Source organism: Schistocerca nitens, chromosome 3 (genome assembly GCF_023898315.1).
Source record: "Schistocerca nitens isolate TAMUIC-IGC-003100 chromosome 3, iqSchNite1.1, whole genome shotgun sequence".
Lineage (NCBI taxonomy): Eukaryota > Metazoa > Arthropoda > Insecta > Orthoptera > Acrididae > Schistocerca > Schistocerca nitens.
Genome location: NC_064616.1, coordinates 88,587,922 through 88,611,326, shown reverse-complemented (window position 1 = coordinate 88,611,326; position 23,405 = coordinate 88,587,922).

The following is a 23,405-nucleotide window of genomic DNA, read 5'->3' as shown; positions in this document are numbered from 1 at the left end:
ATGATTGTTAGCTGCGTGTGCCGTATGCCGCAGAGAATATACTGAAATGAAACTCAGTGAAATACAAGTTACTAATTTAACTAGTATACTGTAGTCAGACCTTCTAGCTACCATTCCTAGCTGACTACCAACATTACTCAAGAAATTACAGTGAATTTTAGGTAACACGGCCTCTTACCAATCATCTTTCATGGAAATGTTAGGCAGTAAACATGAACAGTTAGGAATACTATTGGAGCAACTTTTAATTGATTCCCAGTTCTGAAGCCGTCTAGAAATGGTTGGTGTTAATTCAACATAAGCAAAGAAACTATTACAAAGTCATTTTTCAAAAATATAAGTTTAAAGATTATATTTATTCCGTAAAATATAATGCATAAAAGACTTAAATACAAAAACGGAGAATCATTCGCTCTGGGTAAGAAGTAAACGGAGAAAGCAAATTTGGACGAAAAAACGGAAGAGTCCGTTAATAACGTAGTGCCTGGTAACCCCGAGATGATTCCTTAGATCCTGGGCCGTACCGAAGGATCCCGCCAACAGGGAAAGCACAGGGAGAGCCAGAACTGATAGAAAATAAAGTAAAAAAGAAAAAGAAAAAACAAAAGTTCGAGAATGAACTGGGAGAGGTATGTGAATTCTCTTACCCTTGTGTTTCAATATTCTGTCTACTAGAAGAAGCCTATTCCTCACCCCGCTTATGTAAACACACGCTCTAGGCAGAGTGTTATTTCTACAGTGTCATTAAGTCCAAGTAGTTTCATAAGAGACTTTCATCACCGAATGGATGAGTGTTGATAACATGTTTATGTGTCAACGTCCACTTGGTGGACACATCTGGGGCCTACACAGCTCGCTCGTGCTGAACAGTGTTCTTGCTATTATTTCTTTACGTTACTGTACGATATCAAAGGTCAGCGAGCGAATGCTAAAATAGCTCTGATATTCTGACCAATTTTTGCTGATTTTTGCCGACTGTAAGCGATACACGACGGTGGAGGAAGGAAGCAAAATACGTGGACGGCGTACGTAATTTACTTGCCCTTCCAGCCAGAACTTTTGCCGCTCCCAAGTTTCGGTTGATGCGTTCTACTGTGTACACTTGACAGCAAAATAAGTGGGTCACGGCCAAATACAATCAACATAACGTAGCTGTGTTACAGGTCCTCTAAACACCAAAACCCTGTGTAGTCGTTTGACTACACACAATGGGTACTGCAAGAGACTACTAAGAGACCAAAGGTCTTTATGGCAGTCAGTCAAAGCGTCAACTAATATCGTCATACAAAACATAGAAAACACGTTCTTAGCGATGAGGCACTCCATAACACTCATAAGCTAACCTTAATTACAACAAGTAACATTCCAAAAGTTCTGAGAAAACGGATTATTTTACATATATCGTACAGTAATCCTTAAAAGAAATTGTTCAAATGGCTCTGAGCACTATGGGACTTAACATCTATGGTGATCAGTCCCCTAGAACTTAGAACTACTTAAACCTAACTAACCTAAGGACATCACACAACACCCAGCCATCACGAGGCAGAGAAAATCCCTGACCCCGCCGGGAATCGAACCCGGGAACCAGGGCGTGGGAAGCGAGAACGCTACCGCACGACCACGAGCTGCGGGCAGTAATCCTTAGTCAGAATTAAATACTTGAGACAATATATGGAGTTACAAAGCTGTACGGCAATTGGAAAAAAGTTTTTCGCTCTCTAAAAGGTTTTCCATCCACGTGCTGAAGGTCGCTCAACGGCGAGTGGCTCTGGAAACTGGATATTGGACGAACCAGTAGAAAAACGCGATTAACGCCAACAAGCACTCTAAGGAAATCCCAGCATTAACAGCGAATCACCAGTAATATCATCGTTCTCGTAACACGTCAACAACTACGTGTACACAAATTTGAACTTTAAATGACAAGACAAACGTCGTCGTTCTGGACCTGGATTCAAACCCAGCACCCATAGCCATTGCTAACTAAGCTAAGCTTTGTTTGTGCCTTATTGAGACCCGATCACTAGGCATAAAGAGACGTGAAGTATAGACGTTTGTACCAGTAGCAGTTATCAATTCAGATCCTGAAAATAAATGACGAAAATGTGTTTACTGAACTGGGAACTACCCCCAACGACGTTTAATATGGTGTCATTCACAAGGAACAAGGTATGCTCATGTTTAAAACTGAAATGCCATCATATAAAGCTTGTGACAGGGATGCGAACCCAGCACCTAATCGGATTGTTAACGAAGTACAGTCATGCTCAAAAATATCCGAACGACCTGGATTGCATTTCGCCTGATTCCCATGCAACCCACATAACGCATCTGTCTAGCAGGTCCTCTGATCGCTTCTTGATACAGTCGCTTGACTATTGAAAATGGTTCCAACAAGTCACCACTAGAAAACACTGCTCTGTATCGCAATAGGTCAAGATGTAAAGTAATACCAGTAGACACAGGCTCAGACCATAATATAGTTAAAATTAAAATCAAATTCACTCCGTTAAAGAAGAGGACCGGAAAAACTAATAAAATAAAAAAGAGGTTTGACCCACATCAGCTAATTAAAAATAATAAATACCAACAAATAACACAAACCATCAAATTAACAGATGATCTAGAACAACTAGTGCCTAATCTTAAAAAAGAAGCAGAGAATCTAGCTCCCTTGAACCCCCGAAGGAAACATGCCTGGTGGACATCAGAATGTGACAAATTCCATGAAGATAGACACCAAGCATGGTTAAAGTTTCAAACACATAAAACTGAAGATAATGCCATCAACCTAAAAAATGAAAGAAAAAAATTCACACAAAATATTAGAAGAATCAAGAGAGGATTCCATAAAGATATTATAAACTCCATAGAAGGTAATTATCATAAAACTAACTCCAGGAACTACTATAAAATCTTTGGGAAACAACTACAACAATATGAGGCCCCTACACTAATACTGAAAGATGAAGATGGAAGAATGACACATAGTAACAAGGAAAATGCAGAAATCATGGCAAAAGCATTTAACAAACTTCTGAATTGCGAGGAACCCAAAGAACTCTTACAAATCAACATAAATACCCCAGAAAAAACCAAACCTAACAAACTAGACCCTCCAACTTTCCAAGAAGTAGAAAAAATTCTTAAAGAACAAAAAAATTATAAGGCATGTGGAGAAGATCAGGTTGTTGTTGAAAGGTGGAAATATGCAAGTGACACAGTCAAAACCTTCTTACAAATGGCTCTAACAAAAATTTGGGTAACAGAACGATTCCCCGAACATTGGACCACAGCTATCATCCACCCACTACACAAAAAGGGAGTTAAAAGCAACCCAGACAACTACAGAGGAATCTCTCTCCTAGATTGAACATACAAAATTCTATTCAAGATCCTATATGAAAGAACCAAGGAGCAATTAGAACAGGAGTTAGGGGAATATCAGGGAGGTTTCAGACCATGGAGAAGCTGTGCAGAGCAGATAATTAGTTTAAAATTGATTATGGCATACTACAAGAAACGGAACAAACCTCTGGCAATAACGTTTGTAGATTTTAAGAAGGCATATGACTGTCTCCAGACCTTCAGTATTAAAAATTTTAAGAAATCTAGGACTCCATCCAAAACTAATTAAAATAATACAACTCACTCTAACCAACACCAAATCAAAAGTGAAGTTTAGAGGAGAAATTTCAGAACCATTCCTCATAAAAACAGGCTTAAGACAAGGTGACTGCCTATCACCATTACTTTTCAACTGTGCACTGGAATACATAATGAGAGAATGGTACAAGGACAATCCAAAGAGGATAAGAATTGGAAGTGTAAAAGATGATATTAGCTTAAACTGCTTGGGATTCGCTGATGAACTTGCTCTCCTAGCCAACACCGTTCAAGAAGCCAGGCAACAAGTGAAATCACTACAAGAAATAGCAGAGAAAGTAGGCCTTAGAATATCATTTGAAAAAACGGAGATTATGCTAACTGATCCACCACTTGCAAACAAAATTACAATAGGAGAACAGGAAATCAAAATTGTCGATAAATTTAAATATTTAGGCGAAATAATAACATACAATCTAAATGAGAAGCCATCATGGCAGAATAGAATAAAAAAACTGAACTACGCAAATTACATTACCAAAACTACATACAACAAAAAAAAGCCTATCCATAGATGCAAAATTAAAACACTATAAAACAGTTACACAACCAGAAATAACGTATGCAGCTGAAACTATCTTCAGAACAACAAATACAGCAGAAATTGACAGAATACTAAAAATAGAAAGAAGAATAATTAGGACATGTATAAATAAACAGTACAAAATAAATGGACATTGGAGAATAGCATCAAATGAAACAGTATATAAGAAAATAGAACCAGTCATGAGCACGATCAGGAAGAAACGCATCTCATTCCTTGGACATCTGATGAGAACCCCAGAAAACAGAATTAGTAAAAAAATAATACAAAAATTGTGGAATAGCAAAAGCGACATTAAATGGATCACACAAATTAAGGAAGATATAAAAGAACTCCAAATTACAGTAGATGACCTGAAAAACAAGACAGAGAAAACCAGAATACTGCAAGACCCGCAAACCAGACTACAAATGAAAATCAATAAAAGGAGTACAGGAAGAGTGGTCTCAAATGAAGAAAGAAAGAAAATATCTGAAAGAATGAAGAAATATTGGGCAGACAGAAGAGCAAAACACCTTTCATATAAGAATAAACGCTAATAATTATATTACTTAAATATCATATTAAGTTATTGTTGAGCCAAATTGTATCCCTGTGTAACAACTTGTTTATAACCTTGTGTTTTTGACTACAGTGGTCCAATGAAGGCCATAAAATAAATAATAATAAAATAATAATAATAATACCACGATACTAAAAATATCAGGGAACACCACATCACAGATAAGACTGTCCTTAAGGCTTGTCAGCTCGCATTTATTGCAATAACTAACATACCTGAAATGTTAGCACTCTCATTATTACGTCAGATAGGTAATGCACGTAGTAAGTTCATTGTATTCATGATTTCCTCTTCAAAGTAACATACCATACTTGTTATTTAACACAAAATGTCATTAAAAATTTATGTTATTCACGAGCAGCTAGTTGAGAATATGTATGAACTTCAAATAACACGACGAACCGACTCGTTCTACATATGGATTCAAACCCAGGTCATGCAAACTAAGATTTCGTGACTGACGGAAATTGACAGTCATTCCTGACTAGGCATAAAGAGAGTGATATACCTCGATTTTAGACAGTATCAGTATTTGTTTGTTGTGCTCGACTATCGGTGAGGCACGAAGACGTCCGTGAATGAGTTTCTTAGTTTAGAGTACAGTTACGAAAGAAATATAAAAACAACTATGAGAGTTACTGATTTATGATGCTTAGTAGCAGTCAGTTCTGAGTATTATTAGTAACTAAGCTCCAGTCCCTAAACCTAGTTACAGAAATGCGAATCAGACGCATTACGTAGTCCAGGCCGTAGCAGCCGCGTCTTTGAGGCGCCAGATATGGTCACTTCCCAGCACGCTGTAGGATCACATCGGTTCGTCTTCTTCCTGCTGGTAATGTAACTGAGATTTGGCAACAACGCAAGGTATGTTTGGCAACTCTGTGATCGACGAGTTACTTCCTGGTGTGCACGGAATTAAGCCTCAAAGTTCACTTGATTTCTCGCGTCATTTCCATTGAATAACCTGAGTTGTTATCGCTTGAGGTGTAACAGAAGATTGTAAATTTACGGTTTTCAGCCCAGAAAAGTCATTGAACGTGGCAAACGGAACTAATGTCGTCCTGTAAATAGCGGTTTACGAGTTCTAGCCACTACTGGCCTCGTAAGAGTAAGGCGCAAACCGTATCTATCCGCTAGCTCTGTGTTGACGTGCTGACCTGTAGAAAAGCGACTGTTATGGTTCGTGGTTCCAGCCTCGCTGAATGTAACGTTCTTATCCCTTCTGTGTAAGAGCTGCAAGCAATCAGATCAAACATCGATAAGCAAATCGTAAGAAAATACTTTCAGCTCAAAGTGCAATGGTGAAAAACTTACAATGCTGCACAACAAGTAACGCCTCTTTCCGCTGCTGACAAGCAAATTTTGGGTTTCTAGGAATACGTAACTTTATTTATGAAATGCCACGTTTGCACACCTGTTGAGTATGACACAGCATACCATTTAAACACAGACCCAAACGAAATCTAAGTGAGAAGTATTTTACTAATTCGTGCAGATAGAGGCACGCTTGTGTACAGATACTCAGTTTTGTTAAAACTGACTTTCGTCGTAAGGTTATCGTGGGTAGTTTTATTTCATTTCTTACAATACAGTGCACAGTTTTCGTAAGGTTTCTTTTAGTGTTGTTAAAACAATACAAAACATGAGAGAGAAATTAATCATCAACGATATATGCGAATTCTCTGATGTTATCTGTAACAGTCTGACAATGCACATGCAGTTTATTTATTACATGCATGTAGAAAACTTGTTCTGAGTTAAAGCTGTCAAACAAGGTTTGAAGAAGAATAAAATGCCACTACCAGACGACAGCTAATGCAGAAAATACTTTTCTGACTATTTTGGCACGATGCGCTCTCCCCATACATAATACAAAAGCTTCGAGACGCATCTGCTGCCTGGCCGTCTATTAAACCTGAAAAGAACAAAATCACGCAGAAGTTAGCCTTTTTTCCACATGCGACTATTTTGGGTTGAGAAGTGAAGAGAATTCTGTTCAAAGTTCCATTAAATTGATAACTTCAGCAGACAGCAGAACTGCGATTTAAAAAAAATGTAGTAGCGAATGTAATAGAACACACAACGTCTTATCAACAGTGCACAATGCTTACCGTTACACTACTAGCTGTGACGTAGCTACAGTACCTATGGAAGTAAACAACAGTTCCTCCAGAACTTCGGCATTCCACAGTGCTGTGAGATAATGCATATGGCCGGATATAGACTTCTGAGAGACAGACAGTTACAGCATTTCTTTTGCACTGCACGATGGTTTCAACAAACAGATAGCGCAATAGAGTAGCTCAAATGGAAAGGAACACTTCCTATTTAAATTTCGGCATCCTACACTGTTGGCAGTTCTGTGTAGGTGGCAGTTACGTTATTTTATTTCGGTGATTACAAAATAGAGTCGAATATATGCACTGGGTAGCCAAGGCAGCTAGTTCATGGCGGTTCGGTCAACCAAGTAAATGAATGTACTGAACATCCTGCAAACTACTACAGGGAGCCTGTGTGTCAGAATTCTCATCTTGTGTGCCGCAACAGTGTTATGATAGAGAAATGAGTCGTAGAGAAGAGGGTTTGGTGGTCTGTTGGACTGACGATAGTTTCATGTGATGATGTTCTCGGTTCGATTCCAACTTCTGCCGATGGTTTTTGATAGGGAGAGGCAGATTCTATTCTCTTCTGGCTACGCCAAGTGAAGAAGGTATAATGTCATTGTGGTCTGAAAATCACATTAATCATGATATTCCTTCTCTACCATGTAGACGTTAGGTGGAACCACAGTAAAGTAAGGAGTGGCGACATGTAGAAACTCTATCACCAATAACCTTTCTTATACTAGTTATTTATTTCTAGTGACGAAACAAACCCTGTGTTTGGTCACAGGACACTTATTCCGTCTTTTATTTGAGCTTCTGTATGTCGATAAAATTGGTTCTGAACTGGGAATGCAACTCAGACCGCCGTTAACGCGGAATCTGATTCCTTCGTGACAATACAGCTCGACTACAACTTGTTGTTTGTTCAAAACTGCAGATTCCTCAACATCTCCACATAGTGCGCGTGAATGGGTTCGAATCGTGGCCCAGCACTAAACTTTTCACTATGTATTATCAAGCTCTAGCATGAGAACACCTATCTGCTGGTGGATAATAATTTTTATTTTTAATGCATTTTCATTCGTTGTCAACACTAACGATATCTGACGTTTTTGACTCCCAGTGAGACACAGAACTATTTGCGAGATCACTGTAAGTTCAAGGATTTATTCCGAGCTGCTGGTGTAGAACAATTCGGTTAGTGTCGTCTCTTTGTGTGTAGTCAACAACGATATGTTTGGGGTTCGATTCTCAGTCAGAACTGATCACTTCGTCATATTATTTCTTGTTCAAACATGCTCACATGTCGCAGCCGGTGTAACAAACCCATACTTAACGTTCCTTTTCTCTAGAATGTAGCAGCGATACATGCCGGGTTGGAGTCCTGGGAAGGAAAAATTAATGTTTCGTCTCGTCATTTCATTTAATACATCTAGCTACTGCCGAGAAAATCCGTATGTCAAAGTTGATTGTGCTTCGATAACAATCCGATTCCGATTAGGTTCTGGGTTCGAATCCCTGTCCAACACAAAGCTTTACCTCACAGCATTTCAAGTAAGTTACTTGTGAAGAAGCAATATTTAACATCTCTCGTAGTTCGTTAACAGGGACAACACATGCTGGGTAGGAATTCGCGTCCGTTAAAAATGTTACGTTATGTAATTTTAAGTTGATATTTGCTAACTGATACTGTCCAAAAATGAGGTATATCACTCTCTTTATGCCTAGTCAGGAATGACTGTTAATTTCCGTCAGCCACGAAATCTTAGCCTGCATGATTGTTTCAAATGGCTCTGAGCACTATGGGACTCAACATCTGAGGTCATCAGTCCCCTAGAACCTAGAACTACTTAAACCTAACTAACCTAAGGACATCACACACACCCATGCCCGAGGCAGGATTCGAACCTGCGACCGTAGCAGTCCCGCGGTTCCGGACTGCAGCGCCAGAACCGCTAGACCACCGCGGCCGGCGTGCATTACCTATCTGACGTAATAATGAGAGTGCTAACATTTCAGGTATGTCATTTTTTGCAATAAATGTGAGCTTACAAGCCTTAAGGACAGTCTTATCTGTGATAAGATGTTCCCTGATATTTGTAGTACCTTGGTATTACTTTACATCTTGAGTTATTGCGATACAGAGAAGTGTTTTCTAGTCGTGACTTGTTGGAACCATTCTCAATAGTCAAACGACTGTACCAAGGAGCGATTAGAGGACCTACTAGGCAGCTCGTTATGTAGATCGCATGGGAATCAGGTGAAATGCAATTCAGGTCGTTCGGATACTTTTGAGCACGACTGTACATAAAATCAGAAGTTAAATATCAAATGTTTTCACCAATAGCGAAATGCCGGAGCCTTAATTGACGATAGAATTGTTTTTGCCTGACTGGGATTCGAACCCAGCATCTAGCACCGTCGTTTTCTAGCCAGGAACAGACGATAAATAGCTATTGTTGGTTACCCAGTAGCGAGATGGGCGCATGTTTAGCTAGACATCAGGCGACGAAAAGTTCTATGCTGAATGGAATTCAAACCCCGCACACGTGGCCATGAAGACACTTTAACTATCAAATTCTTTCCCGATAATAGCTAGGAATGGTATGTTTGTACTTTCAATGATGTGATGGAAAATACTATTTTTCACCAGTAGTTCGGAGTGCACATGCTAGGGTTTGAAATGAAATAATGAATATTTTGTGCTGATCAGGATTCGAAACCAGATAGGTGCTTTTCGAGGACGCCTAGAAGAGTTTGCAATCTTCGGGAACACAGTGAAATCGAATTCCAATCCCAGTCCAGCACCACAATTTTCAACGTCTCAGTTTCAAATAAAGTAAGAGCCTTGTGAACTTACCTGGCCATTGGTTCATTAAATGAAATACGTTTTCTAGTTTACGACGGCTTGCTGGTGGCAGAGTCTCTGCCTTACGGGGTTTCTCCATCTGTCACAGCTCAAACGAATGCCACTCTGCCCCAGTCGGCAGCGAAGGGATGTTATCTTTACTGCGGAAATTGAACTACGGAGGTTACTGGCGTTCTGCACTTGGCGTTACTAGGGGTGAAGGAGAGCTACTTGTGTGTGTTTAAAATCTACGCCTGACGTGAGATGTGAACCTACACGTTTTACATATCAATACAAGATTAATCCACCAGACCACAGAACCCCCTGCCAAGCACATAATTATGAATTGCAGAGTATTCATTTAGATGTAGATGCAGATGTCAAGGGACGCGTAACAGGAAGGAGGGCGGGATCTGGGAATGGATAGAAGTGCACAAGTGCAAAATATAAGCGTGAAATGCTTGCAAAGTATTGCTTACTTATATGTGTACCACAATTCGTTTTATCTTAGGACCGAGAGATACGCAAGGACTGTTCTCAGAACGAAGAATGGGTTATAGGGAAGGAGAGATCAAAGAATACGGTTTCATATGTGGTGAGAGGAATGATAGAGAGTAAAGACAGCAGCAATTAAAAGAGAGCCGGCCGAAGTGGCCGTGCGGTTAAAGGCGCTGCAGTCTGGAACCGCAGGACCGCTACGGTCGCAGGTTCGAATCCTGCCTCGGGCATGGATGTTTGTGATGTCCTTAGGTTAGTTAGGTTTAACTAGTTCTAAGTTCTAGGGGACTAATAACCTCAGCAGTTGAGTCCCATAGTGCTCAGAGCCAATTAAAAGAGAAAATGTAGCGTCATTGGAAACCGCTGTATTTGTTTACAAAGTTTTGGGGGAGTGTAATAGAAGGGCACTTGCGGCGATAGTGTCAGAGAGAGAGAGTGTTAGAGAGAATAGAAGAGATATTATCAACGAGTAAACATAAATGTTCAAATATGTGTGAAATCTTATGGGACTTAACTGCTAAGATCATCAGTCCCTAATCTTACACACTACTTAACCTAAATTATCCTAAGGAGCAACATACACACCCATGCCCGAGGGAGGTCTCGAACCTCCGCCGGGACCAGCATGACTGCAGCGCCCTAGACCGCTCGGCTAATACCGCGCGACGAGTAAACATAATATGAAATCGTTGGCGTATCGTGTGGAGGATGGAGGGTGTATTCATGGATGGAGGGGAAGAGAGAGACGTATTTGAAATAACAAAAACTACTGTGACAGAGTCCATCTACGCTGATTAGTTTGTAAGTTTGTAGACAGGGTATAAATGAAATCAAAATAGAATACTTAACGAACTGTATATTCGAAAGAAACCCACTTGAATTAAAAGGGCAACTGTAGTGGGACGTGAAATTGAAGCGTCACCCATCCACCAGTGTCAGCCCAGTTTGCAGGTGAATATAAGTTTAATTTAGTGTTTTGTTTATGTATTTTGTAATATTTGTAATTGTTGTGAATTATCTAAAGTTTTGTATTTATTTTTATGTTTCATGTACGGAGAGGGCGGCGCAACGAACGGAGACAGCATCTTCACTGCCGGGACCAGAAAGAAAATTGCTGGCCACTATACGTCGCGGGTCGACAGCCAAAGAACAACAGAAGATCCTGAAACAGAGTTGTTGCGTCGTGCTTCTAAAAACTGAAAAAATAAGAATTTGTAATGTTTCTACAACAATGACGTCATAGAAAGTTTAATCATGTTGTAAATGTTCAGTCCTATCTTGTCAAGGCTCAGGTTCCCGTCTATATGTAATATATAGGAAGATAATAAACTAGTGTATACTACAAAAGTTTAAATACGTGTTCCGAGAATTTATTTATGAAGAATTATGTTAAGGAAGAGGTATTACTAATTTATTTGACAAGATTATTAATTTTTGACAACGTTCATCGCGAGTTTGAATCTTGAAAGTTTATTAAATGTGGTTCTAATATTTATTAAAGCAGATAACTTGCATTAATATAATTTCTGAGAAGAAACACACGACATCAAAATTGAAAAAAAGTTTGCGCAAACCAGTTGGACTGGGTGACGTAATTCTGCGCATACGACTCAAATGATGATGTTTTAATTACAGTTTCGTTCAAGAACCAATCAGAGACAATTTTAAAAATGGTTCAAATGGCTCTGAGCACTATGCGACTTAACTTCTGAGGTCATCAGTCGCCTAGAACTTAGAACTAATTAAACCTAACTAACCTAAGGACATCACACACATGCATGCCCGAGGCAGGATTCGAACCTGCGACCGTAGCGGTCGCTCGGCTCCAGACTGTAGCGCCTAGAACCGCACGGCCACTCCGGCCGGCTAGACAATTTTAAAAAGAATTTAAATAATTTTGAAGTATTTTGTAACTGACGTAGGTGACGAAGTCTGCACATGGTCATAGTCAAAAGAAAATCATTTATACAAAACTTACGTCGTTACACTACACAACTCAAAGGAAAGCTAACCCATATTGTATCTTTTCTGTTGCCTTGCGATCTTCCACTAGCTCCCAATGAGGAAAAATGGCGAAAAAGAAGACATAACAAAACATTTTAAGAACTCTAATATTTTATCCAGAATCCTTCATTATTTTGTACTTTTATCTCGCGTCTTGGCATAGAATGTTTATGCCGTCGGACGTAACAGCCTGAAGAAGCAACTTCCTCCCAAGCTTCCAGGACGCAGTCCCAAAGACCGTCCGCAGTAGTTGGTTGGTTTCGTGGCCAGTTCTCTGTTAATGTTCTGGCGACCTCAGCCCACATGTTTTCCATGGAGTTCATATCAGCCGCCCGTGGCGGCCAGTCCATGACGTTGACGCCAATCGTGGGGAGCCGCTGCTGAACAAATGCAGACTTGTGAATGGGAGAATGGTCCTCTTCCAATGTGACGTCCCCTTCTGCGTACAGCATTCGCACTGGCGGAAGCATAACATTTTCCAATATGTGGGCATACTGAGAGCTGTCCAGAGTTCCTTCTATCCTGTGAAGAATTGAAGAATTCCCGCCCCCCTCGCAGAAATCCAACCCCAGCAGGTAACAGATAGCCGGCCACTTCTTCTCGTCGTGGTTACATATTCGCGTCGATGGCGAGTCCCTTGCGGCCTGTAAACGATTCGTGGACCGTCGTTATTGGTGGAAAACACCTTCTCATCAGTGAAAATGACGTTGTCGGCCGCAGTAGTCTAGCGGTTCTAGGCGCTCAGTCCGGAACCGCGCGACCGCTACGGTCGCAGGTTCGAATCCTGCCCCGGGCATGGATGTGTGTGATGTCCTTAGGTTAGTTAGGTTTAAGTAGTTTTGAGTTCTGGGGGACTTATGACCACAGATTTTGAGTCCCATAGTGCCCAGAGCCATTTTGACGTTGTCCCACGACGCCCTCAGATGGAGCTCCGCAAATGCTAGCTGGTATAAAACGTTGTCTTCCCTGAGCTCTTGTTTCACGGCGGATCATCGTGCATGCAGTCCAGAGTCCCTCAGCCTTCGGCGAATCGTGTCACTGGAGCCGGGGAAGTTGGTCTCCCGCCACAACTGCTTCGCGTTCAGAAAGGGATTTTCTCTGCTCCTAGACACTAGGGCCCTGTCTTCCTGCTGTGAGATCACTCTCTTCCTGCCTGAGCCAGGAGCCCTGTTGGTGGTGCCTCTTTCGAGGCAGATCCTCCACCATCTCGTTGCAGTGGTATGTGGTACGCCATACCGTCTGCCAGTTTCTCTGATGGAACATCCTCCGTCCTCAATGAGAGCGACGACTCTACCTCGGCCGGCCGGAGTGGCCGAGCGGTTCTAGGCGCTTCAGTCTAGAACCGCGCGACCGCTACGGTCGCAGGTTCGAATCCTGCCTCGGGCATGGATGTGTGTGATGTCCTTAGGTTAGTTAGCTCGCTCACTTGCGTCTCGCCTCGGCCAGCCTGGCTGGCCCGTAGCTCGCGAGCCGCAGCTAGTACAGACCCGGGCCGCATGGCCACGATCACCCCTTGAAGGATTAAAAGTTACACCTAACCTACCCAAGTCTGTAATACAAACTAACGCAGCTACAGCTATTATGCTATAACATGTGCAGGCACACCTACTGTTGACGATTTATTCAAATATTTGACAAACAATACTTTCAAAAATACATTCATTTCAAACATAGCTACCACAAAATATTTCACCTAGCTAGCAATAACATGACTTTTTGTAAGCGCCGTGCATTAGATGTAGCCTTAAGAAAACCTGTATTCCACCACGACAACTAAGCGGAATGTAAAAGTAAACAGGTTTGGCGGCAGCTTCTCCAAATAATAGTATATACTTAGTATACAGGGTGTTACAAAAATGTACGGCCAAACTTTCAGGAAACATTCCTCACACACAAAGAAAGAAAATATGTTATGTAGACATGTGTCCGGAAACGCTTACTTTCCATATTAGAGCTCATTTTATTACTTCTCTTCAAATCACATTAATCATGGAAAGGAAACACAAAAAAATGGTTCAAATGGCTCTGAGCACTATGGGACTTAACATCTGTGGTCATCAGTCCCCTAGAACTTAGAACTACTTAAACCTAACTAACCTAAGGACATCACACACATCCATGCCCGAGGCAGGATTCGAACCTGCGACCGTAGCGGTCACGCGGTTCCAGACTAAAGCACCTAGAACCGCACGGTCACACCGGCCGGCTAAGGAAACACACAGCAACATAACGTACCAACGTGACTTCAAACACTTTGTTACAGTAAATGTTCAAAATGTCCTCCGTTAGCGAGGATACATGCATCCACCCTCCGTCGCATGGAATCCCTGATGCAGCCCTAGAGAATGGCGTATTGTATCACAGCCGTCCACAATACGGGCACGAAGAGTCTCTACATTTGGTACCGGGGTTGCGTAGACAAGAGCTTTCAAATGCCCCCATAAATGAAAGTCAAGAGGGTTGAGGTCAGGAGAGCGTGGAGGCCATGGAATTGGTCCGCCTCTACCAATCCATCGGTCACTGAATCTGTTGTTGAGAAGCGTACGAACACTTCGACTAAAATGTGCAGGAGCTCCATCGTGCATGAACCACATGTTGTGTCATACTTGTAAATGCACATGTTCTAGCAGCACAGGTAGAGTATCCAGTATGAAATCATGATAACGTGCTCCATTGAGCGTAGGTGGAAGAACATGAGGCCCAATCAAGACATCACCAACAATGCCTGCCCAAACGTTCACAGAAAATCTGTGTTGATGACGTGATTGCACAATTGCGTGCGGATTCTCGTCAGCTCACACATGTTGATTATGAAAATTTACAATCTGATCACGTTGGAATGAAGCCTCATCCGTAAAGAGAACATTTGCACTGAAATGAAGATTGACACATTGTTGGATGAACCATTCGCAGAAGTGTACCCGTGGAGGCCAATCAGCTGCTGATAGTGCCTGCACACGCTGTACATGGTACGGAAACAACTGGTTCTCCCGTAGCACTCTCCATACAGTGCCGTGGTCAACGTTACCTTGTACAGCAGCAACTTCTCTGACGCTGACATTAGGGTTATCGTCAACTGCACGAAGAATTGCCTCGTCCATTGCAGGTGTCCTCGTCGTTCTAGGTCTTCCCCAGTCGCGAGTCATAGGCTGGAATGTTCCGTGCTCCCTAAGACGCCGATCAATTGCTTCGAACATCTTCCTGTCGGGACACCTTCGTTCTGGAAATGTGTCTCGATACAAACGCACCGCGCCACGGCTATTGCCCCGTGCTAATCCATACATCAAATGGGCATCTGCCAACTCCGCATTTGTAAACATTGCACTGAGTGCAAAACCACGTTCGTGATGAAGACTAACCTGTTGATGCTACGTACTGATGTGCTTGATGCTAGTACTGTAGAGCAATGAGTCGCATGTCAACACGAACACCGAAGTCAACATTACCTTCCTTCAATTGGGCCAACTGGCGGTGAATCGAGGAAGTACAGTACATACTGACGAAACAAAAATGAGCTCTAACATGGAAATTAAGCGTTTTCGGACACATGTCCACATAACATCTTTTCTTTATTTGTGTGTGAGGAATGTTTCCTGAAAGTTTGGCCGTACCTTTTTGTAACACCCTGTATAATACACGTTTGCCGCCCGCGGTGGTCTAGCGGTTCTAGGCGCTCAGTCCGGAACCGCGCGACTGCTACGGTCGCAGGTTCGAATCCTGCCTCGGGCATGGATGTGTGTGATGTCATTAGGTTACTTAGGTTTAAGTAGTTCTAAGTTCTAGGGGACTGAGGACCACAGATGTTAAGTCCCATAGTGCTCAGAGCCATTTGAACGATTTGAATACACGTTTTGTGCACTTATAACATGTACTCAGTGTCTCTGAAACAATACGTGCTGCACGACGGAAATTACTTTCTGCTGAGGCACTTCATTTATATCTCAATGATACACGACTACTAGAGAACATTGCTCTTTACGGCAGTCAATCCACTTGTAAATTAACATCATGATATCGCAGATATTAGGCAACACGCTACTAGGAATGAGTAAGGCCTTAAGGTTTGCAACTAAACATGCTACTCCTAGCTACTACTGAATATGAAGTTGATTATTGACGTGTCTTCATAACCATGTTTGCGGCGTTCGACTCTCAGTCAGCATAGATGTTTTCGTCACCTTATTTCTAGTTAAACGTGTGCACATCTCGTTGATGGTGGACCAACATTGGACATTTCTCGTCTGTTCCTGGTTAGACAACGACGGGGGTAGGAGCCGGGTTCGAATCCCGGTCAGGCAATACAATTTCAGTCGTCATTTAAGGTTCCAACGCCACTACTGGTGTACAAAAATAATTCAAGAATAAACTTTCTGTGGCTGACTAATAATATTACGGAGTGTGTTATTCTTCCTGGTTAAAGACAGTTGTACACTGTTCGTCTAACAATAAGACGTAAACAAACTAATGCCCGTCAGTGGTCATTGGCCGCATCGCTCAAGCATCTGTTTTCGTGCGATCTCAGAAAATACGCCTTAACTACGTATTAGGCATTTTGTCCTTATTCCAGCGCAAATTGTGGTATCATTGTAAGACACGACTCCAGGAAGAGTACGCGACACCAGCGTCCTACTGGGTGCTGGAATATCGCACGTCAACAACTGTCGGGGACCAGCAGTTGGACAGCTCCGCTCCACGGGACAGCGGCTGCCGAGAACTAGTCGTCAAAAGGCTTTATTCAGAGATTGTAAATGCTTGTTATGTTCAACACGACTGCTTTTCAAAAGCTGAGTAAATGTGTTTGATTATTCAGTTGTAGCACTGTCGATCCATGTTCTGTGGTGTGCCCATCTACCCTAGTCTGTCTCTTGCTTCTTAGTCTACAGATTACTGTCGTGACCAACCGAGATACAGCACAAACGAAACTCTGACATCTACATCTACACGGATACTCTGCAAATCACATATAAGTGCCTGGCAAAGGGTTCATCGAACCACCTTTCCGATTCTCTATTATTCCAATCTCATGTAGCGCGCCGAAAGAACGAACACCTATATCTTTCGGTACGAGCTCTGACTTCCCTTATCTTATCATGGTGATCATGTCTCCCTATATAGGTCGGCATCAACAAAATATTTTCGCATTCGGAGGAGAAAGTTGGTGATTGGAATTTCGTGAGAAGATTCCTCCGCAACGAAAAACTTTATTTTTATGATGTCCACCCCAAATCCTATATCATTTCAGTGACATTCTCTCCCCTATTTCGCGATGGTACAAAACGTGCTGCCCTTCTTTGAATTTTTTCGATGTATTCCGTCAATCCTATCTAGTAAGGATCTCACCCGGCGCAGCAGTATTCTAAAAGACGACGGACGAGAGTAGTGTAGCCGGTCTCCTTAGTAGATCTGTTACATTATATAAGTGTCCTGTAGATAAAACGCACTTTCGGTAGTCTTCTCCACAACATTTTCTCTGTGTTCCTTCCAATTTACGTTTCTCGTAATTGTAATTCCTAGGTATTTCGTTTAATTTACGGCCTTTACATTTGACTGATTTATTGTGTAACCGAAGTTTAACGGATTCCTTTTAGTACTCATGTGGATGACCTCCTCCCATGAACCATGGACCTTGGTGGGAAGGCTAGCGTGCCTCAGCAATACAGATAGCCGTACCGTAGGTGCAACCACAACGGAGGGGTATCTGTTGAGAGGCCAGACAAACGTGTGGTTCCTGAAGAGGGGCAGCAGCCTTTTCAGTAGTTGCAGGGGCAACAGTCTGGATGATTGACAGATCTGGCCTTGTAACACTAACCAAAACGGCCTTGCTGTGCTGGTACTGCGAACGGCTGAAAGCAAGGGGAAACTACAGCCGAAATTTTTCCCGAGGGTATGCAGCTTTACTGTATGGTTAAATGATGACGGCGTCCTCTTCGGTAAAATATTCTGGAGGTAAAATAGTCCCCCATTCGGATCTCCGGGCGGGACTACTCAGAAGGACGTCGTTATCTGGAGACAGAAAACTGGCGTTCTACGGATCGTCAGATCCATTAATCGGACAGGTAGGTTAGAAAATTTAAAAAGGGAAATAGATAGGTTAAATATAGATATAGTGAAGTTTGGTTGTAGGAGGAACAAGACTTCTGGTTAGGTGAATACAGGGTTATAAATACAAAATCAAATATGGATAATGCAGGAGTAGGTTCAATAATGAATAAAAAGATAGGAGTGCGGGTAAGCTCCGACGAACAGCACAGTGAATGCATTATTGTCTACGAAATCCACACGTACCACAGTAGTACAAGTTTATATGCCAACTGGCTCCGCAGATGACGAAGAGACTAAAGAAATGTATGATGAGATATAAGAAATTATTCAGATAGCGAAGGGAGACGAAAATTTAATAGTCATGGAGGACTGGAATTCAGTAGTAGGAACAAGAAGAGAAGGAAAAGTAGTAGGTGAATATGGAATGGGGGTAAGGAATGAAAGAGGAAGTCTCCAGGTATAATTTTTCACAGAGCGTAGTTTAATCATTGCTAACACTTTTAAGGATGGATACATGGAAGAGACCTGGAGATACTGGAAGGTTTCAGACTGATTATATAATGGTTAGACAGAGATTTAGGAACCACGATTTAAATTGTAAGACGTTTCCAGAGGCAGATGTGAACTCTGACCACAATCTATTGGTTATGAACTGTAGATTAAAACTGAAGAAACTGCAGAACGGTGGGAATTTAAGGAGATGGGATCTGGATAAACTGAAGGAAGCAGAGGTTATAGGGAGTTTCAGACAGAGCGTTAGGGACCGATTGACAAGAACGGGGGACGGAAATACAGTAGAAGCAGAGTGGGTAGATTTGAGAGATGAAACAGTGAAGGCAGCAGTGGATCAAGTAGGCACAAAGACGAGGGCTAGTAGAAATACTTGGGTAACAGGAGAGGTACTGAATTTAATTGATGAAAGGAGAAAATATAAAAATGCAGTAAACGAAGCAGGCAAAAAGGAATACAAACGTCTCAAAAATGAGAACGACGGGAAGTGCAAAATGGCTAAGCAGGGATGGCTAGAGGACAAATGTAATGATGTAGAGGCATGTATCACTAGGGGCAAGCTAGATACTACCTACAGGAAAATTAAAGAGCTCTTTGAAGAAAAAAGAACCACTTGTGTGAATATCAAGAGCTCAGACGGAAAACCAGTTCTAAGCAAAGAAGGGAAAGCAGAAAGGTGGAAGGAGTATACGGAGGGTCTATACATGGGCAGTGTACTTGAGGGCAATATTATGGAAATGCAAGAGAACGTAGATGAAGATCAAATACGAGATATGATACTGCGTGAAGAATTAGACAGAGCACGAAAAGACCTAACTCGAAACAAGGCCCCTGGAGTAGACAATTTTCCAGTAGAACTTCTGATAGCCTTGGGTGGGGCAGCCATGAGAAAACTCTACCATCTGGTGAACAGGATTTATGAGAAAGGCGAAATACCCTCAGACTTCAAGAAGAATATAGTAATTCCAGTCCCAAAGAAAGTAAATGTTGACAGGTGTGAAAATTACCAAACTATCAGTTTAATTAGTCATGGCTGCAAAATACTAACGCGGATTCTTTACAAACCAATGGGAAAACTAGTAGGCGGTGACCTCGAGGAAGATCAGTTCGGATTCCGTAGAAATGCTGGAACTCGTGAGGCAATATGGTTCAAATGGCTCTGAGCACTATGGGACTCAACTGCTGTGGTCATAAGTCCCCTAGAACTTAGAACTACTTAAACCTAACTAACCTAAGGACATCACACACATCCATGCCCGAGGCAGGATTCGAACCTGCGACCGTAGCGGTCGCGCGGTTCCAGACTGTAGCGCCTTTAACCGCTCGGCCACTCCGGCCGGCAAGGCAATACTGACCCTAAGACTTATCTTAGCAGATAGATTACGAAAGACAAACCTACGTTCCTAGCATTTGTAGAGTTAGAGAAAGCTGTTGACAATGTTGCCTAGAATACTCTCTTTCAAATTCTAAATGTGGCAGGGGTCGAATACAGGGAGCAAAAGGCTATTTACAATTTCTACAGAAACCAGACGGCAGTTATAAGAGTCGAGGGGCGTGAAAGGGAAGCAGTGGTTGAGAAGGGAGAGAGACAGGATTGTAGCCTATCTCCGATGTTACTCAATCTGTATATTGAGCAAGCAGAGTAAGCAGAAAAATTTGGAGTAGGAATTAAAATCCATGGAGAAGAAATAAAAACTTTGAGGTTTCCCGACGACATTGTAATTCTGTCAGAGACAGCAAAGGACCTGCAAGAGCAATTGAACGGAATGGACAATGTCTTGAAAGGGAGATATAAGCTGAACATCAACGAAAGCAACACGAGGATAATGGAATGTGGTCTAATTAAATGAGGTGATGCTGAGGGAATTATATTAGGAAATGAGACAGTTAAAGTAGTAGATGAGTTTTGCTATTTAGGGAGCAAAATAACTAATGATGGTCGAAGTAGAGAGGATATAAAATGTAGACTGGCAATGGCAAGGAAATCGTTTCTGCAGAGGAGAAATTTGTTAACTTCAGGTATAGATTTAAGTGTCAGGAAGTCTTTTCTGAAAGTATTTGTATGGAGTGTAGCCATGTATGGAAGTGAAACATGGACGATAAATAGTTTGGACAAGAAAAGAATAGAAGTTTTCAAAATGTGGTGCTACAGAAGAATGCTGAAGATTAGATTGGTAGATTACGTAATTAATGAGGAGGTACTGAATAGAATTGGGGAGAAGAGGAATTTGTGGCACAACTTGACCATAAGAAGGGATCGGTTGGTAGGTCACGTTCTGAGGCATCGAGGGATCATCAGTTTAGTACTGGAGGGAAGCGTGGAGGGTAGAAATTGTAGAGAGAGACCAAGAGATGAATACACTAAGCAGATTGAGAAGGATGTAGGTTGCAATAGTTATTCGGAGATGAAGAACCTTCCACAGGACAGAATAGCATGGAGAGCTGCATCAAACCAGTCCCTGGACTGAAGAGCACAACAGAAACAACAACAACAACAACAGTGGATTACACTTTTCATTATTTAGGGTCAATTGCCAATTTTCGCACCATAGAGATATCTTTTCTAAATCGTTTTGCTATTTGTTTTGATTTTCTGATGTCTTTACTAGTCGATTGAGACAGCGTCATCTGAAAACAACCGAAGACGGCTGCTCAGATTGTCTCCCAAATCGTTTATATAGATAAGGAACAGCAAAGCGTCTTGGGGAACGCCAGAAATGACTTCTGTTTTACTCGATGACTTTCCGTCAATTACTACTAACTGTGAACTCTCTGACAGGAAATCAAGAATCCAGTCACATTACGAAGACGATATTCCATAAGCACGCAATTTCGCTACAAGCCGCTTGTGTGTCACAGTGTCAAAAGTCTTCCGGAAATCAAGAGATACAGAATCAATTTGAGATCCATTGTCAATATCACTCATCGCTTCATGCTAGCTATGTTTCATAAGAACGAAGTTTTCTAAATCCGTGTTGACTGTGTGACAATAGACCGTTTTCTTCGAGGTAATTCATAATGTTCAAACACAATATATGTTCCAAAATCCTGCTGCATATCGACGTTAATGATACGGGCCTGTAATTTAGTGAATGACTCCTACTGCACTACCGGCCATTAAAATTGCTGCACCAAGAAGAAATTCAGACGATAAATGGGTATTCATTGGACAAATATATTATACTAGAACTGACATGTGATTACATTTTCACGCTATTTGGGTGCATAGATCCTGAGAAATCAGTACCCAGAACAACCACCTCTGGCCCTAATATCGGTCTTGATACGCCTGGGCATTGAGTCAAACAGAGTTTGGATGGCGTGTACAGGTACAGCTGCCCATGCAGGTACAACACGATACCACAGTTCATCAGGAGTAGTGACTGGCGTACTGTGACGAGCCAGTTGCTCGGCCACCATTGACCACACGTTTTCAATTGGTGAGAGATGTGGAGAATGTGCTGGCCAGGGCAGCAGTCGAACATTCTCTGTATCCAGAAAGGCCCGTACAGGACCTGCAACATGCGGTCGTGCATTATCCTGCTGAAATGAAGGGTTTCTCAGGGATCGAATGAAGGGTAGAGCCACGGGTCGTAACACAGCTGAAATGTAATATCCACTGTCCAAAGTGCCGTCAATGTGAACAAGCGGTGACCGAGACGTGTAACCAATCGCACCCCATACCATCACGCCGGGTATTACGCCAGTATGGCGATGACGGATACACGTTTCCAATGTACGTTCACCACGATGTCGCCAAACACGGATGCGACAATCATGATGCTGTAAACAGAACCTGGATTCATCCGAAAAAACGACGTTTTGCCATTCGTAACCCAGGTTGGTCGTTGAGTACAACATCGCAGGCGCTCTTGTCTGTGATGCAGCGTCAAGGGTAACTGCAGCCATGGTCTACTGCAGATAGTCCATGCTGCTGCAAACGTCGTCGAACTGTTCGTGCAGATCGTTGTTGTCTTGCAAACGTCCCAATCTGTTGACTCAGGGATCGAGACGTGGCTGCACTATACGTTACAGCCATGCGGAAAAGATGCCTGTCATCTCGACTGCTAGTGATACGAGGCCGTTGGGATCCAGCACGGCGTTCCGTATTACCCTCCTGAACACACCGATTCCATATTCTGCTAACAGTCATTGGATCTCGACGAACGCGAGCAACAATGTCGCGATACGATAAACCGCAATCGCGACAGGCTACAATCCGACCTTTATCAAAGTCGATAACGTGATGGTACGCATTTCTCCTCCTTACACGAGGCATCACAACAACGTTTCACCAGGCAACGCCGGTCAACTGCTGTTTGTGTATGAGAAATCGGTTGGAAACTTTCCTCATGTCAGCACGTTGTAGGTGTCGCCACCGGCGCCAACTTTGTGTGAATGCTCTGAAAAGCTAATCATTTGCATATCACAGCATCTTCTTCCTGTCTGTTAAATTTCGCGTCTGTAGCACGCCATCTCCGTGGTGTAGCAATTTTAATGGCCAGTAGTGTAGCTTTCTTGAATATCGGTGTGACCTGTGCAACTTTACAGTGTTTGGGTACGGATCTGTAGTCGAGCGTTCTGTTGTATATGACGTGCGCTAAAGCTTCGAGTCTTAAGTTT